Source organism: Leptinotarsa decemlineata, unplaced genomic scaffold, assembly GCF_025532065.1.
Source record: "Leptinotarsa decemlineata unplaced genomic scaffold, Ldec_3_MD MMD2_tig00001719_RagTag_RagTag, whole genome shotgun sequence".
Taxonomy (NCBI): domain Eukaryota; kingdom Metazoa; phylum Arthropoda; class Insecta; order Coleoptera; family Chrysomelidae; genus Leptinotarsa; species Leptinotarsa decemlineata.
In genome coordinates, this window is record NW_027412569.1 from 13,177,077 (window position 1) to 13,194,517 (window position 17,441).

The 17,441-nt window shown below is 34.9% G+C and overlaps 1 long non-coding RNA gene across 1 annotated transcript; it reads left to right on the forward strand.

The window, feature by feature from the left end:
- The first annotated feature begins 15,104 nt into the window (after positions 1–15,104).
- LOC141482742 (uncharacterized) lies at positions 15,105–16,641 on the forward strand. Its single transcript, XR_012465695.1, has 2 exons — positions 15,105–15,637; positions 15,697–16,641. It is a non-coding gene; the product is annotated as an uncharacterized lncRNA (long non-coding RNA).
- Positions 16,642–17,441: the final 800 nt, after the last annotated feature.

Sequence of the window (17,441 nt, forward strand, 5' to 3'; positions counted from 1 at the left end):
TTCATTTCTTCTCAATTTCTAAGAATTATAACGGATGATTCTGAGTAAAAAATCAGGAGAAAAAATGTCAAAACTTTTTGGCCGAACATAAAATTGAAATATGAGAACTAATCAAAATGGCATACACCTCAACTAAATGGAAAATCTAAACAGTTGATAGAACTTTTTTTTAAATTCAACCCTAACAAAACATTCTGGGAGAAGCAGTAACTATTTCGGCATACTCATTAGTATTATTGAGTATAAGTCCCTTCCATAATTCCACGCAAAAATGGACAGATCGGAGACCAGATTTATCACTTTTGCGCAGATATTTGTTGAGGCTCATTGAAAAGAATTGGGGAAACTGAATAAACTTAATAGTTGAACCAAAAGGTTTCCTTAACTTTAGTTCAAATACAGTAAAACTCTTGAAAAAAATTTGAAAATCCTTCTGGAAATATCTGGGTTAATTCAAGAGAAATAAAAAAATAAAAAGATTTTTTTAATCTATTAGATTTCTGTCTAACGGCAAAAATAGATGTATTCATTACAATTTGTGTTCAATATTGCCAAACTTCTACTCAAGGGACCTTACCAAGGGACCTATTACCTAATTTTCTTGTCTGTCGTTAGACAAATATCAATAATATTTGAAATCAAGTATGTGTTAGTGAATAACTATCTCAATTTTGCCAATCTAGGCAATAATACAGAGAACAATTTGCAAATATCCTGTACAAAATGTATTGAGAATTTGGTGTTTCATCATTCTAAACAGTTATGAATGGTTTAACTAATGTTAAAATAGCTTAAATATGAATTTGAAAATGTCTGATATGAAATGACATAAAGTTTTTTAGAAAATATGTTAAAGAGAAGAGTTATTTCATGACAAACACATTTCAGAGTTCATTTCATATCTATCAAAATGTAAATGAAACACAGAAACAGTAGCGCCATTCTATTTCAAATAGAAAATAGAAGAGAATAATGAAAACAATAACACCAGAACAAAGGAAATCGTAAAATGGCAGTCGTGTTCAATGTTGGTTACCAAAATAGACTGGAATTAGAGATCCTGATGCCTCCAGCTCTTGCAACGGATGTGGAGGTGGTGACCAGAATAAACTTGAATTTACTGCCATTCTTTTTTGTGCATATGTGAAGACTATATTTCAATTTCGAATTTTCCGATGACTGCCTACTCGTTACAATGTATATGTTATAAATCTCCAAAAAGATCCCAGTGGCAATTTCATCAAATCAGAATCTGCTAAACTGTAATACAGGACGAACTGAAAAGTCATCCCGAAAGGTTACTGCGTAATATAAACCACTAAACACGCTAATCTCCCAGTAACTTGTCGTATTCGTTAATTTTGATCAATGAGTTATAGATTTGTTCAGATGGTTGACGTTTCGAAAAATAATCTTTTCCTGTTTTTAAGCAAACAAAAAAATTATCTTGCTAACGAATTTCGATACATGTAAAGGGAAATAGATGAGGAATAAACTATATATTCTAACTTTTGAGCACATAACAAATAAATTGAGGACGCTACTACATCATATCTAAGAAACCAGCCCAAATTGTTCAAAAATATTAATAACATTCCCACAAACAACAGACATATTTTCAGCATGTTTTTCTATAGTATATTAACAATCTACAATTGATCACCTCCAAATTTTGGGGTCTATTCACTTCTTTGTGTTGTGGGTATGTATAATCAAGTTCAGCTCAGATTTATGATTATATTGATATTCAGTTGAGGTGGTAAACTATTCAAAATATTCAAAAATGTGTTAAATAACAGCTTTCGTCATCATCATTTCGTTATCAAAAATAATTAAGCAACTAGGCTCCAGTCAATTAAGAGATTTATTTCCCAGTCTTCTAACAAGAAGGAAACACTTTTTTTTGTGAGTAAGGTGAGTTGGAGAGCCTACAAAAGACAAGTCCAAATCTGTTGAATTTCAATTACGATGGCAGATGACATCAGGACTTTGTTGAAGTGCAGGTCTTTCAGTAATCGTCTAATAGTATTCTCCAAATTAAATATGGCGACACGTTATCTATAGAGATATAGTCGAATAACTTGAAGTAGTGAGAAATCAAATGCGGAGTTTGCTTGATTTCTCAATCAAAATTCAAGAATTGGAATGCTTCACCAATTTATGAACTCAATTGTTACTTCCGTTATGAATTTCTAACCCCAGAACCAAATGAATAGTGTCGTGTACAATGAATTCGTTGCCACCCAGTATAGGTACCTCATTTCGTGATTTTGTAAAACACATTTCAGGAAATCTAATCAGTTTCCAATTACTTCAATAACAATTTGACTTGCTACGAATATATGAATGGTATGTGAAGTGGCGAACATATATAATATGTGATATTTTTCTTCTTGCAATGGAGACATCTTCTTCTTCTTCTTGAAAATGGAGACATCAACATTCGAGGAACACCCACCAAACTTTGTACCCGAGTTTAGGCAACACATGCGAAAGCAAAAACTCTTTTATTTGGTATTAGAGCAAGAAGTACACATATACATCCTGCGGCGTGTTCCTGCTACATTACCGATATCTCAGGAGCGCAACACGTGCTAGTGTTTTGTTTTTATTCGCTTCCGCTATACGAAAGTTGAGCTTTTCAGCGCGCCGCTTTTTACATCCATAACCATTCATCTGACAGCTTGGTTAACCGCACGAAAATCTGCGATTCTTTATTAATGAAATTGTTGAGCCACATGCGACATCCTGACTTACTCACTCGCGGAGTTTTAGTTTTTTTTCGAAGAGCTTACCAAAATAAATGATGGGTGTTGAGTTTCATTGATCTATTACGGGACGCATACTCATCAATGCAAATTTTCGTTTGTTGAAGAATGTAAATTTTTCACGGCCGGGGATAACTGTGTGAAAGCTATTTTCCGGGTTTTTTTGACCGAGGTCTGCAGGTTTTTATGTCTGAGGTTCACAAAAAGGATTTGAAGCTTATTAACTTCTAATTAATATATTATTATATGCTAGCGCTTTCAATAGCAGACTATCTTCATGGCTCTACTCAAACTGGACATTTTATCTTCTTATTTGTTTTTTCTACGGTTAGATCGCCTTAGTGAATTTCTTATTGTTGTTGATGGTTCATTAATTGGGGCTTGTCCTCATCTTTCATCCGGATGTCTCATTAAATTTGCATGTACTTGGGTTAATCAGGTAATATCCCTTGTGTTAGTTTTTCTCTAGGTTCATTGTTTCTAGGAATGGAGTATATTGAATGTTAGTTCTTGTTGTGTTTTGATTTGTATTTGTTCCTCGATAAGTAAATTATGACTTTTGAATGTATGGATGTTTAGGTTTCAGTTTGATGTTTTCTAGTGGAAGAAAGTTGTATTGCGTGGTTTGATTTATATGTTATTGGGTTTATGTATGCTTTTTTGTGCTCGTCGTACCCTTGGATCACTTTTTTCCTTGGCTTGGCCGATATAGACTTTGTTGCAGTCCGACCATTGTATACTGTACACTCCGTTTAGAGTTTTATCTTCTTCTTTTACATACCTGTTCATTTTTGTGTTATTTCCATGCTTGTCTTGTGAATGTTGTTGATGTTCAAAAAAGGGTAATTTTTTTGTTTTGTGGCCTATGCATGTGCCCAAGCCCTAATTAATGAACCGTCAACAACAAAAACAAATTTACTTAGGCCATTCAGCCGTATAAAAAAACAAACAAAAAGATAAAACGAAAGTTCTCGTATATAATAATTAGAAGTTATTAAATCCTTTTTGGGATCAAGTGTAGATATTTCAACATTGAAACTGAAGGAAAACTAGTTGCATCAATCGAAAAATATATATTCTAACAATAAACCCCCTGAATACCGATACATTCGTCGTATGCTCTGAACCAGGTGGAAGGTTAAATAAAATCGACAAATGATCCAGACATCTACGACACCCATTAGTGAAAAATGCAGACAGCATTCCATAATTCGCTAGACTTGGGAGCAGAGGGTTCAGAAGGGGCAGGTCAAGGAAGTCAGGGGTTGCCCTAGACACACTCCTAGACATGCCCTTAAACAAACAAAGATACGTTTCCTTAAGAGGATATGGATTTGGTTTGAAGTAGGAATGTTATTTTCAGTATACTTTTCTGAATAAAGACATTCAAAAACTGAACAAATGACAATTGAATCAGCGATTGATAAAATCAAATGTATAGTAGTTGTCATCCATAATTTGAGAAGAGCATCAAGTACAATAGATTGGTAATATCTCAACTGATGGATGTTCCAGTGGCATAAAAATAAGAAAAAATAATGATAGACAGGTAGATGCTTCCCAGCACATGGAAAACTGCCGAAAATCAAATGATCCGGGTATGAAATACTTGAATCCCTGCTATTATTCTTCATTGTGAGTAAGAATAAGCATACTTATAGTTGAACCGTTCTTCAATTTGGTAAAAATACTTCAATTCAAAAGCTCTTTAGGGCAGTTTGCCAGGACTTACACTCTTACCGACCAACAGCTCATATATACTTTCTTTAATATGATCGAAGATATAACAAGATATGGAGTATATTCATTTATTGCATTTTCATATTTTTTCCCTTTAGAAGCATTCCAAATAATGAAATCGTGGAGAGCCCGGAAAAACCTCCTTTTGAAAAAGGATTCTTCATTATTTTCATAGTGACAGTGTAAAAAACTAATTTCTTATATTTTTGTCGATAGAAAACTTGTTCCCAATCCTCTTAAGATCGAGATAAAGCCGTTTTATTTATGTCATGAGAGTGGCATGTAATTATATTTTTGTTTAGTGAAAACCGGAAGAGAGATAGGTGCTGAGTAAGGGTGGAAATCACCCTTAACCTGACTTCTGGCTTACACGTGCTCCTTGCCCCCTCATCCGGAAAGATTTGAATTCATCGCCCATTTTACTAATGACACGATTACATAAAACTTATTTCGAATCTGGACCTAGGCATTTCCATGCGTTTGTCACTTGATCGTAAAGATGTTCATTAAAATAACATAAACATAAATAACAAAATATGATATTTTGAACTTTCCAAATCCGAAATATTCCAAAAACAGGAAGTATATTTATGTGTAATGAAAACCAAACTGCCTATGGGCAAAATTTATATATACGTCGTGTTCGTGAATTACCATGTATTTATAATTACATAAATACATAAATCAGTCAATTACTTGTATTTATAAATTTTGCCTATAAGCAACGTATTTATAAACGAATAGATACAGTTCCATTTTATTTTGGTTTATATTAATCGTTTTTTATGGGATTCATACTATGATTTTCAACAGAACACAATATAGTTTATTTCATCAGTTCGGACTTTCATTGTCTAGTATAACATAAACTGATTTGAAAACCGTGAAAAAAAAATTTAAAAAATTAAAAAGATTAACCGAAAATAACAATTATATTAAACAAAAAACTGGAATTACAAAGAAATAACATACAAGCAACAAAAATTAAAATTAAAAGATTTCAATCCAAGTTACGTCACGACGTTTCGATTGTTAGTATCCACAATCGTCTTCGGGTGATAACTGGACTTATTCCTCCACGATCTGACTATTTATAGGTCATTCGAGTGCTTTCACTCTTTCCGCTTCATTGGTTTCAGCGGGAGATGACCGTTTGGCGGAAATTGGTCGTTTTTCGCTTGATTAGAGGTTTCCATATGTTACGTATCTCTACGCTAGCTTGACTAAATGCGTTGTTGGACAACATATACGCGACTTCTTTGAATTTTCTCCTAAACTAGTGTTCCTCTTTGGGGATGATTTCAGCTTGAGCCCACTTGATGTTATGTTGATGAGTATACACATGTTCTGCTATTCCGGAGGAGAAACCAGCAAATCAGGTGGCATTTCTATTTCAAAATATGTATGAGCGATTAAAGAAAAAAAAATACTATGAAAATTGTGTTTCATTAAAACTTGAAGTATAAATTTCATGAAAAATCATCAAGTAACGACGTATCTACAAATGCGTCGTATTTCATAAACACGTTACTGATTGATACAAAGAATAATTTCTCCCAAAGAATATCAGTTTTAGTATTCTAGTTATTTTCAAGTTATACTTATACAACCCGGCATAATTATTGAATTACTTTCTTTAAATTTTGTATAAGTGATAAAAAAGTCGAAAAATACAATAAAAACTATATTGTTTGTTTGAAGGTGGTTGACAATGTTTCGTTGTGTATTTCATCAGTTCAGACTTTCATTGCCAAGTAGTATATTATCAGTACAATCCAAAAATAACGAGAAGGCTGCAGCTGATATTCTTCGAAAAACATTACTTTTTGTGGAATAGATATTGTTCCTCCATAATTTTTGGGTGTCACGATCTAAAAAATGAAAAACATAGATCAACAGAGAATCTTCCCAAGCGTAATTAAAAGGAAACTGGACAGTTCACCCCAAAATTTATAAATATGCCGTGTCAGGACGTATTGATAAATAAGACGTATTCATAAATACTTCGTATTGTATACGTATACGTGGTTTGTTCCATTTCATGGTTGTTCAAAAGGAATTTTTTTATGGGTTTATGTATTATCAGTATAATCCAAAAATAACGAGACTGCTACAGCTGATATTCTTCCAAAGACATAATTTTTTGTGGAAGAGTTATTTTTTCTCGATATTGATATTTTTTTGGTGTCTCGATCTAAAAAATAAAAAACATTGACCAACAGAGAATCTATTCAGTAAAGCAAACTGGAAAGTTCCCCAAAATTGATAAACATGACGTATTCATAAATACGTCGTATTGTATACGTATACGTGGTTTGTTCCATTTCATGGTTGTTAATAAAGACATTTTTTATGGGTTTCATAGATTTACTGTTGACAGAACATTATCTGAAACTAATTGATACAGTTTATTGTATGATGTTCACTATAAATGGTTTTACAAAAACCACGACACGTGTTTCGCTATACAACAGCTTCCTCAAGCGTAAACTAAAAGCTACTTCTCCAGTTTTTATCGTTTCTTTTCCACTTCATTTTACCACCAATACGTAATTTAAAAAAGGAATGCAATAGTTATGTCAAGTAGCGTATTACAACTACAATCTGAAAATAACAGAATCACTACAACACATATTTTTTGCAAGACATTATTTTTGTGAAGGAGGAAGTTTTTTGGGTTTCATTCTAAGAAAAATTAAAAAATTCAGATCAACATAGAGGCTGTTAAGTGTAATGATGAGTAAACTGGAAAGTTCACCCCAAAAAGTTACTGCCCATAGGTAAAATTTATAAACACGTTGTTTATAAATCACGACGTATTTATAGAAACCTAATAATCATAAATATGACGTATTTATAAAAACCTCGCATTCATAAATACGTCGTATCAGTCAGTAACTTGTCGTATCCGTGAATTCTTCTCATATTCAACGTATTCATAAACGACGAGTTACTGACTAATTGGACTTTCGAAGATTTTCATAAGCAGCAACTTTTCGGAGTGAATTTTCCAGGTTGCCCACTATTGCAATTGAACATTTTCTCTACTGAGTCATATTCATTCATTTTTCATTTTGTTAAAGGTCGGAAACCCGACAAAACATACTACTGCAGCTACTGAAGCCATGATGAATAATATACAAAACTAGTTGGAATCAGCCTTCACGATTTAAACTGCAACCTACTTTGATTACCTCTGTAGGCCGTTTAACATCCAGCAGAGTGTTCACATAATAGAAAAAAACTTTTCGATCTTATTCCCAAACCCACAACTCTCATGCAAGGCGAATAGCGTTCGACAAGCTGAATGGATGCCAGGTCTGTTACTCAAGCAGTCTATTTCCGTCCCAGGAATGCGTCGGAACGCTGACGACGACCGGCGTCTGAGGCGTCTTGGCCGCCGGCCCAACCACCTCTTGCTGCACCGCCTAGCTTAACTTTCAGCCACTGACTCACCGGATTCGCCATTTACTTTTTGCTGAGAGTTCAAGGAATTTCAGCTTATCCTGTATAAATAAAGCTGGCTAGTTTCGCGGAAAATGCTTGAGTTGGCGTTTAAAATTTTATGAATCTGCGTGTTTACAGAACGGTTTCGCCAATTATCGGGGTCGGGAGTGGGAAAATGTTTATTTTTCGATGTCCGGTTTCTAAAAGTCGCTTTCATTTATGATAGCACTGAGTTACGCATTTTTTTTTACTTATGAATCGTTGGAATCACATCAAATGTATTCCGGAGAAAATATCTCAGCATAACTCTTCTGAAAAGGTTACTGAAATTGACTGATTGGACTAATTGATTGGACAGAAACATTACTGAAACAAACACTGTAAGAATTTCATTATAAAGAGTTCACTTGGAGTGTTTATTGTACAGCGAACACCTGTCACAGTTTTTGTAAAACTCTAAAACAGCTTGGCCTGCAAACCCCTGTGGTTTCAGCTACGTTGTTCACAGTTTCTCTGCTTCGTCCACTGAGAACCTTGTCTTTAGACGACAGAAACCTCACAGTTCACCACACAGAATAATTTCTCCACTTACTATATTAACACGATGTTCACTACACGAATTCCTCAATGTTGATTAGCTCTCACCCCATTCAGACGGCTGATCAACTGCGCATCGAATATTCAGAGACACAGCTAGATTTGCCAAAGCTGTGACTGGTAGAGACCAAGAGATCAAAGAACTTGCTAAAACATTGTTTATACAACTTGCTTAGCACTTGTTACTGAAATAGCATTATCAAAGACCTCTTATGGGAATATAGTTTGCTCTTTTACGTTTCTCAATTCAAAAGACTTCTTCATTTCTTTGTAGTGGTTCAATGGAACAACTACCGTTTCGCTAGTGGAATCATAAGATAGTTTTCGTATGATAGCCAGTATGATGATGCTGAGTGTTGTAATTTCTCTGACTCTTGAGATGCAAATGTGAGATTGGAGGAATCCAAAAATGGCTCGGCAAATTTTTTAAATGGAGATGTGATAGGCTATAAATTGTCTTGGATATGGTTCCTTGAATAAGTATTTGGAGGAAAAACTTGGGTTTTTTGCATCATCATTGAAAAACATCATAGGTAATACGAGTCTTCTGTTATAGCTCCCCTCTACAGTTATTAATATTATTTATAATGATAATAATGGCTTTTTTATCGATGATTCCATAGAATTACAACCAATCAAATGGCAGGATTTAATATCTGTATGACAAATCATCACAGAGATTGCTCTCTCATCCATAAGTATTCTATTGTATAAGTTCTATCACTTTCCTTCTTTTTTTATCGTTAACTTTTGTAATGACCTACCGTATAGAGTTGAGCCATGATTTTTTTTATCTTGAACAACTTTTCCTGGATACGTTTCAACGTATCACAAATAAAAATGGTACATTACCTTGATAGAGAATGTTTTTGCTTCGAGACCAAATTTCTTGTTCAAAAACTGAAAATATTGTCAATAATTTTCAGTCCATCTCACCTCTTGTTAACGTCAACCCTAAGACACCCTGTATAATAAATAACAACATTATTCATATTGGGAATTCCAACTGTCTGATATTTTATGTAACACCCTGTGTACTTTTCATTCAAATGGCATGATTCACATTGCTCTACTTTTAGAAAATGAATATCTACTCAACAGGAAATTATAATTTCTCAACATCCTTCTAATACCTGACAAAAGCATGATCCAAGTGGAGCTTTCGAAGTATTTAGGTTCAAGAAAAATATTTATCTATTAACTAGGTTAAATATAAGTTTCTAAAAATACCCGCCAAGTATGCGTGGCAAGCTAAAATCAATGACGACTACAAGGATCATGCTTGCAATCGTTCAAAGATCTCAGTGAATAGCGTCGAGGAAAACCTGTTGAAATTTGGCAAAAACACAAAACCTGTGGATTAATGTGGACCACCAAAATCAAGGAAAAGTCTAAAATTATTCGGGGACTGACACATTTATCGCTGTAAAAACTGAAATTATTTCTAGATAGGCAAGTCATTGACGACATTGAAAATTGTTGGAATTGTTGAAAAATTAATGGATTCAGGGAAATCTGGGGAAGTCGTTTTGAAAATATCTATGCATCATTTGAGAAACTGTTGAAATTCGGTACATACATAAAACCTGTGGATAAATGTGGGCCACCAAAATTAAGGAAGATTCTAACACTATTTGGTGACACATTCATTGTTGTGAAAATATAGAATATTCCTGGATGGGCGACTTGATTGATTCCAGTGACGCATTTGCTTTTTCAGCTGCAGGAAAACCCTCCGGCACCATATAATCTGAGGATCTTGATCTGCCAATGTCCTCTCTTTCATATAACAAAATGTAGGATGTCTCCAGAGGCTCCAATGAATTCAATGCATCGCCAGAACACTTCGTGACACGACTATCTTCAAACATACACCAGTCCGTTTCGTCTTTGACCCCTTTTGATAACGAAATTGAAGTCTCTTTCCGATTTTTCATTTTATTTCCTATTTTACTCAGAATTGCATTGATCTGGCATATGGTTATTGTAAATGTTCACAATGGTTGTAATATCCGTCTAAAAACACTGCACAGTCAAGTCATAAAAAAATCATTCGATTCTAAGAGAAGAGAATTTCCCACAAAATGGAAGATCAAAAATGGCTTATAAAACTAATAATAATTCAAGCATGCCTCTTGAAAATAATGAAGATAAGGGTTTGGGGTCGAGCAGATCGATAGTTTATAAATTGTCCTAAAGAGTATGTCCAATGTTTCACATAAGTCAAACTAGAAATACATTCGAAACACTCTTGAAAGAACACAGAATCATTTCCAGAATAGAAAAATAAACTTAATATATACTACTCATCCCCTTCAACACCCCTTATTTCCAAAAGAAACATTTGAAACTTTCTGGAGAGTATCGACATTGATGAATTTAAATACTCCCAATATCTCGTAAACGATCAAGATACACACATAGTCTTTTGAGTTATTCTAAAGCACTCTAACTCAACAACAACTCGACAGTGGAATGTGGTTTATAGGACGCATTTCGTGGATGGTATCTGAGGCTCTTAGATTTTATAGAACTATAAGAAAAAATTGTGAAAATTCCAGAAGTTGACGACACTGAAGTTGGTTCATTATAAATAAATATTTTGTGAAATTTTCTGTATAGATCCTATGACGTGCGTTTTGAAACGATGAATGTTATAGTCAAAGAGGTGAAATGACTTTGGAATATATTATGGACTGTTCAGCCTGCACAAAAAATAATAACAACTGTTCAAACATGTGAACTCGATTCAATCCGGGAGGGCCAATGTATCGTGAGCCGTTGAAGTCATACCGATATTAAATAATGATATTTCTGCTATGATTCAGTTTCTTTGTCTAATAATATGCATAAAAAGACTAGTGAACTATCAAACATGTTTTTGAAATAGTCTATTTTCAGAGAAAAAAGGATGGAACTTGATATCACAATGAGTTGGTAAAAAAACATGGAGGTTTCATCTGAATTTTGGAAAGAGCATCAAATTTATTCATTAATTTACAAAATAATCCACAAATTCCACATGTGTACTATAACTATCAGCTAGATGTGAGGAAAAAATATAAAAAAGAGAAAGGTTAAAATCAGCCACTCATTTTTTTCAGTCTTTTCAAAGGATTCCAAAAAAGAATTGATAAATTCTGAGTCTATACATTTTTAGTGTTTGCAAGTCTGGCTCATGAATAGTATGCTGGAAGGGTTTTTTGAAGATTTCTCTATTTCTTTTTCCCTTTGGATTGTCATTTAAAGGTATACGTTCAACAAGTTCCAGTGATTATTCCTTCAATTAGTGTCTGATCTGAGTCTAATCTCCTATGAGCCAGAGTATTCAAGTTAAGAATGTAATATCATAGTTATATTCACCAATATAATATGCCAGTTTGTATGCAACGAACTTTTTTCAAACACTTTCAAGCATATCAATATCCACATCATATGAAAGACTTCAAATTGTGGAGTTGTATTCGATTATTGATTCAACAAAATATGATTTATAATGAAGAGAGAGATAATTTCTTTGCAGATCTAAGAGTGAAAGCTGACATTTTCAGTGCTCTAAATGTAATAATTGCAAGAATGAAAGCTAATATCAAAAATATATGTTTGCAAGTGATTGGCAATGCTCCTTAGTGGATGTTACATGTTTCAACTTCCATTGTATAAAAATGTATCAGATTTGAAATCTTTATTGAAAAACACAAAAAGAAATTTAGTGAATCACTGAAATAATTGAAAATTGAAAATAACCAGATCTAAATACTGACCTGACCGACCAACGGTCAGGTCTTTGGTTGGCTATCCAATTATCACCAAAATTTGGTGGCTATTGCAGTGTTGTGAGGCGGAGCTCCGTCTTATTGAAAATATATTTCTCTAAGCTCCATCAGTGGAAATTCATCAACAGGGGGATCAACATTTTGCCTCAAAATTCCTATATACCTCTGATATGCGGGAGTGACATTATAAATGAACGGGCCGGTAATTCTACCCCTGAAAACACCTTCCTCGACTTCTCTGCTCCACAATAAAATGAGGATTTTGTTGTGCCCAATCATAAGAATTGTAGCGGTTGAAAATGTCAGCAATGCTCACAGAAAAGTTTTCTGTTTAAATACAATTCAACTAAAAATCACGCACTTGGTTACAACTTTCCAGGAAACGGCAAAATCAAAGCGGCGCCCGGCGTTCAAAATCTCTTGGTCTGAGTTGATGAAATCTTCTGGTACTGTATGGCTTGAATTTGTGTTTTTTTTTAAAATCCTCCTAATTTTAGTTGTTGGTAGGCCTTTTGATGTCTTAAAATTTCCAACAGCTCTCTTTATTCCTATTTGATTCATATAATTTTGGCCTTTTCTTTTCAAATTGACCACTATCAATTAGGTTGTGTCACAATTTTGCGAAAATGTCTTTGAAAGGTTGTCTTCTCTCGGATACCTCTCGTGATACAAATTGCTTTTGCTGCTTCTACATTTTCCCGGTTTATATGAAACAGACTATCATATCCCATTTTTCATAACTTTCATACTTCATTGCGGATGTGTTTGAAAATTTAACAAAAACCACTGATTGAAGAGCATCTTCACTACTCAAATCAACATTTGACAGCTACCAGTAAAGATTTGCATTCTGTTTTATCGCCATATCGTCCAAAGCCCATACTTGATCAACTTGTGCTTTACAAATTCTACATGAAAAAACCCAAGAACTCTTTATTTTAAAGATGACTCTAGCAAAACATCAAGTGTGCTGTATTTTTGGAACGGAAATTTTGAGCTCTATTAAAATATCCAGGAATATACATTGTGTCTCATGAAAAATTGTTGAATTTCATTAGTTCGGACTTCCATTGTGATGTTATATAAAATGATTTGAAATTCCTGAAAGAATTAATGATGAGAATAATTAAAACTCAGGAAGATCAACTAATCAGTTTTGACGTGGAAAGCCTTTACACCAACGTTTCAGTCGAAGAAGCACTCCAAATCATTCAGAGGAAGCTATCCGATGACGGGGGCCTGGAAGTTAGAACGAACTTACATATAGAAGTAATTATGGAATTACTAGGATGCTGTGTACGGAACTATTATTTCCAACTGAAAGACGAATTATTTACACAAGATGAGGGACTGCTACTTTCACTAGTCGTAGCCAACATATATATGGAGTGGTTTGGAATTGTGGCCATTGAAGAAGCCCACAAGAAACCTCGAGTCTGCTTGAGATATGTTGACGACACCTTCATAATATGGAACCATGGGAATACTGAACTAGACGCCTTCCTGAAACACATAAACGTTCACAATGGAGAAGGAAATCCACAACGAATCGCCATTCTCAGACGTTCTGATGAAGAGGACAGACACTGAGTGGGAAACATCTGTATACCAAAAACCCACTCATACGGGACAATATCTGAACCACGAATACAACCACCATCAATCGACTAAAAGAGGAATCGTCAAGACTGTATTAGACCGTGCTTTCGGGCTCTGTAACACAAAGGAAGGTCTCGAGAAGGAACTAGACATCATCAAAAATGATCTCCAACGGAATGGCTACTCCAAAGCGATGGTGGAACAGACTTTGGCTAAAAGACAGCTCAGGAGCTTTGCAAGGAAGGGAAGTCATCACAACCAGTGCTTGCACTTCCTTACGTCAGTGGATAATCGCGAAGGATAAGAAGAATTAGGTCCAAGTACAACATCAGAACCTGCTTCAGATCCAGTAACACTATCCGTAGCAGCCTCACGAAAACCAGGCCACCAAACGCGGACTGCGATTCCAACAATTGCATTAACCGGATACCTTGTGAGTACGGAAAATCCTACATCGGTGAAACTAAGAGGCCATTGAATGTTCGCATTGTCGAGCACAAGAAACACACACAGCGAGGGGAAACCAACAAATTAGGAATGGCAGACCATGTTTGGACCCATCAACACAACATCGAGTGGTCCCAAGCTGAGATCTTGCACAGAGAGGAACATTGGTTTAGGAGAAAATTCAAGGAAGCCACATACATGTTGTCCAACAACGTATTCAGCCAAGCCAGCGTAGAAATACGCAACATATGGAAACCCATCCTCAAGCGAAAAATGGCCAACTCCCGCCAAAACGGTCATCTCCCACGGAACCAGTGAAGCGGAAAATGGAAAGCGGGGATGAATGAAAGTACACGAACGACCTATAAATAGTCATCTCTTAGAGGAATTAGTCCAGTCATCACCCGAAGACGATTGTAGATACTAACAATCGAAACGTCGTGAACTAACGTGACTTGGAATCTCTCCACTTTTTATTTTTATTCTCTTTTTTCATTTCTTTATTTTTATTTATTCAATTGTTCTATTTTTACTTGTATTTTATTTCACTATTGTCTCATTTCAGGTTTATTTTGGTTAATATAATTGTTATTTTCAGCTATTCATTTTCAATTCTTCTTTTTTAGTTGTTTCAGGGATTTCGAATCATTTTATATAGTAGACAATGGAAGTCCGAACTAGTGAAATTCATCATGAAACATTGTCAATCACCTTCAAACTAATAGTAAGGCTAATAGCAATAATAGTTATTTATGTATCAAGGGAATTAGGAGGGCCTTAATTACCGATGGCAAAGTTTGCGTCCCGAGGGCCTCTGGCCCGAGGGACAGCAATTGCCTGAGGTTATTAAGGCTCATTAATTCCCGTGGTACATAGATAATTTTATTTCTGACCGATTTCAATAAAATTTTGTTCATTTTTGAAACGGAAAAATGTACCAATTCATTACCTTCCCGGTATATTTGAATCAGGTACCGTTGATTATAGTAGAGTTTTCTTGTTGCTAGGTTGTTGCTATGTTACTTGTTTATAAACAGAACTTTGTTATCAAGCTGTGTTTGCGGTGAAAACGTGTTTTCTACCCCAAATATAATGGAGGATATTTTGAAAAAAGCTGAACAAGCAAGAGAATCATTAATTCCATCGAAAAGTGAAGCCGTATACCAAAAAGAATACAAGATATATCTGGACTGGCTGACACGGAAAAATGTTATTCCAAAAGATGTCACTGAAACTGTATTTCTGGCATATTTTCAAGAACTGGTAAGGAATTTTCTATGTTTTTCGGTAGATTTGGTAGTAATTGTGTTTATTCGTTTCAGTCAGAAACGTATAGTCCGAATTCTTTATGTACTAAATGGTCAATGCTAAAATCGATGGTGACTATACATGAGAAACGAGATATCACCAAGTTCAATGAACTACAGGCTTTTTTGAAACGGAAGAGTAAGAGTTATAAGCCGAAAAAGTCTGCTGTTTTATCTCCTAAAGATGTTATCAGATTCCTAAAGGACGCTCCTAATGATATTCATTTATTGCATAAGATAATTTTTTTCTTATTTTCCTTTTTGTGTGAATTTATTTCCTTTTTTTTGTAATAGGTTGTTTTGATTATGGGTTATTTTGGAGGATGCAGAAGTCAGGAACTTTTGAATATGAAGATATCGGATATAGAGGACCGGGATTCCGTTATGGTAGTGAACGTACCGGAAAGTAAAACTGGTGTATCGAAGAAATTTACAGTTGTGGATGAAAAAGAGTTCTCCGCTTTGCCTTTATTAAGACTTTATATGTCTTTGCGTCCTAAAGGTATTGAACGATTTTTTTTGAGCTTCCGACAAAATAAATGTACATCTCAGCCAATTGGAAAAAACATGTTTGGGAAAATCCCCAGCAAAATCGCAATGTATTTAGGATTGCCAAACTCATCTTCCTATACGGGACATTGCCTTCGTCCCATTTCTGATACTGCTCTAGCCAATGCAGGAGCAACTATGACTAACTTAAAAAGACACGGAGGTTGGAAAAGTTCCACGGTGGCGGAGGGGTATTTGGAGGATAGCATCGAATTGAGAAATAAAACGGCGCGTATGTTGTCTACTTTGTCATCAGAAGAGGCAGGTACCTCGACTGTAGTGAACAGAAGCTCCAGCCATACAAATGAAGAAATTGTTTCCAGTGGCGGAATTAATTTTCAGGGAACATTTCAAAATTGTACATTTATTATTTGTAATGACGTGAATAAATAAAATATGGTTCAGTTTTCATTTCTATTTATTTTTACTTGTGAAAGGTAGAGGGAATTATAAAATCTATAATGTCCCAAGGGAGTTATGACCCTCTTTATTGATAGCGTAACTATGACGATATAAGCTTATAATATCCCGGTCAGAAATAAAATATTTAATAAATCTGAACTGTTTATACTATAACAATTAACAATAAAACTATTTTCATTGGGTTGGTTGACAGCAATAAACATGCAGTGCTTCGGTTTTGTTGTTATGGAAACGCCGACAATGGGCTACTTGAATATTTCACGCGAATCATCGGCGTGGCGTTGTATCAATTCATGACTGACTTGGGTTATCGTGATAACAGTGAGAAATTATTTGTCACTGTAATGGCGGATATTTCTCACTGCGTGAGAAATCTTTCGTTTTGAAAGTATTAAAGCGATGAGAGAAGTGACACATTGTATAGCATCCGGAAATGTTTCCATAGAAACAATAAATGTTTGATAGGAAAAAGGTAACAGCAACTTTTTGAGAATGCACATTTTCTAAAAACAGAAACTATGATAGATATCGATATGCGGTTTTCACCGTCATAAAATTTGGCCCACTCTGTAAACGTGTATGAAGCTCCCCATTAAATTTCTCTTATATTTTTTTACTATGAATAGAAGAAACGAAATCATGATGTGCCGGTAAAAAAGCGAAAGCCACAATGTGCCGGGGCAAACTCCTCAATCAACATCTTCCGCGCATGTTGCACTCTCAACAACCGTCAAATAATTCATCGGGGCACGCGAGTGCACCCGCCTGAACGCTCCTGAAACCGGGGG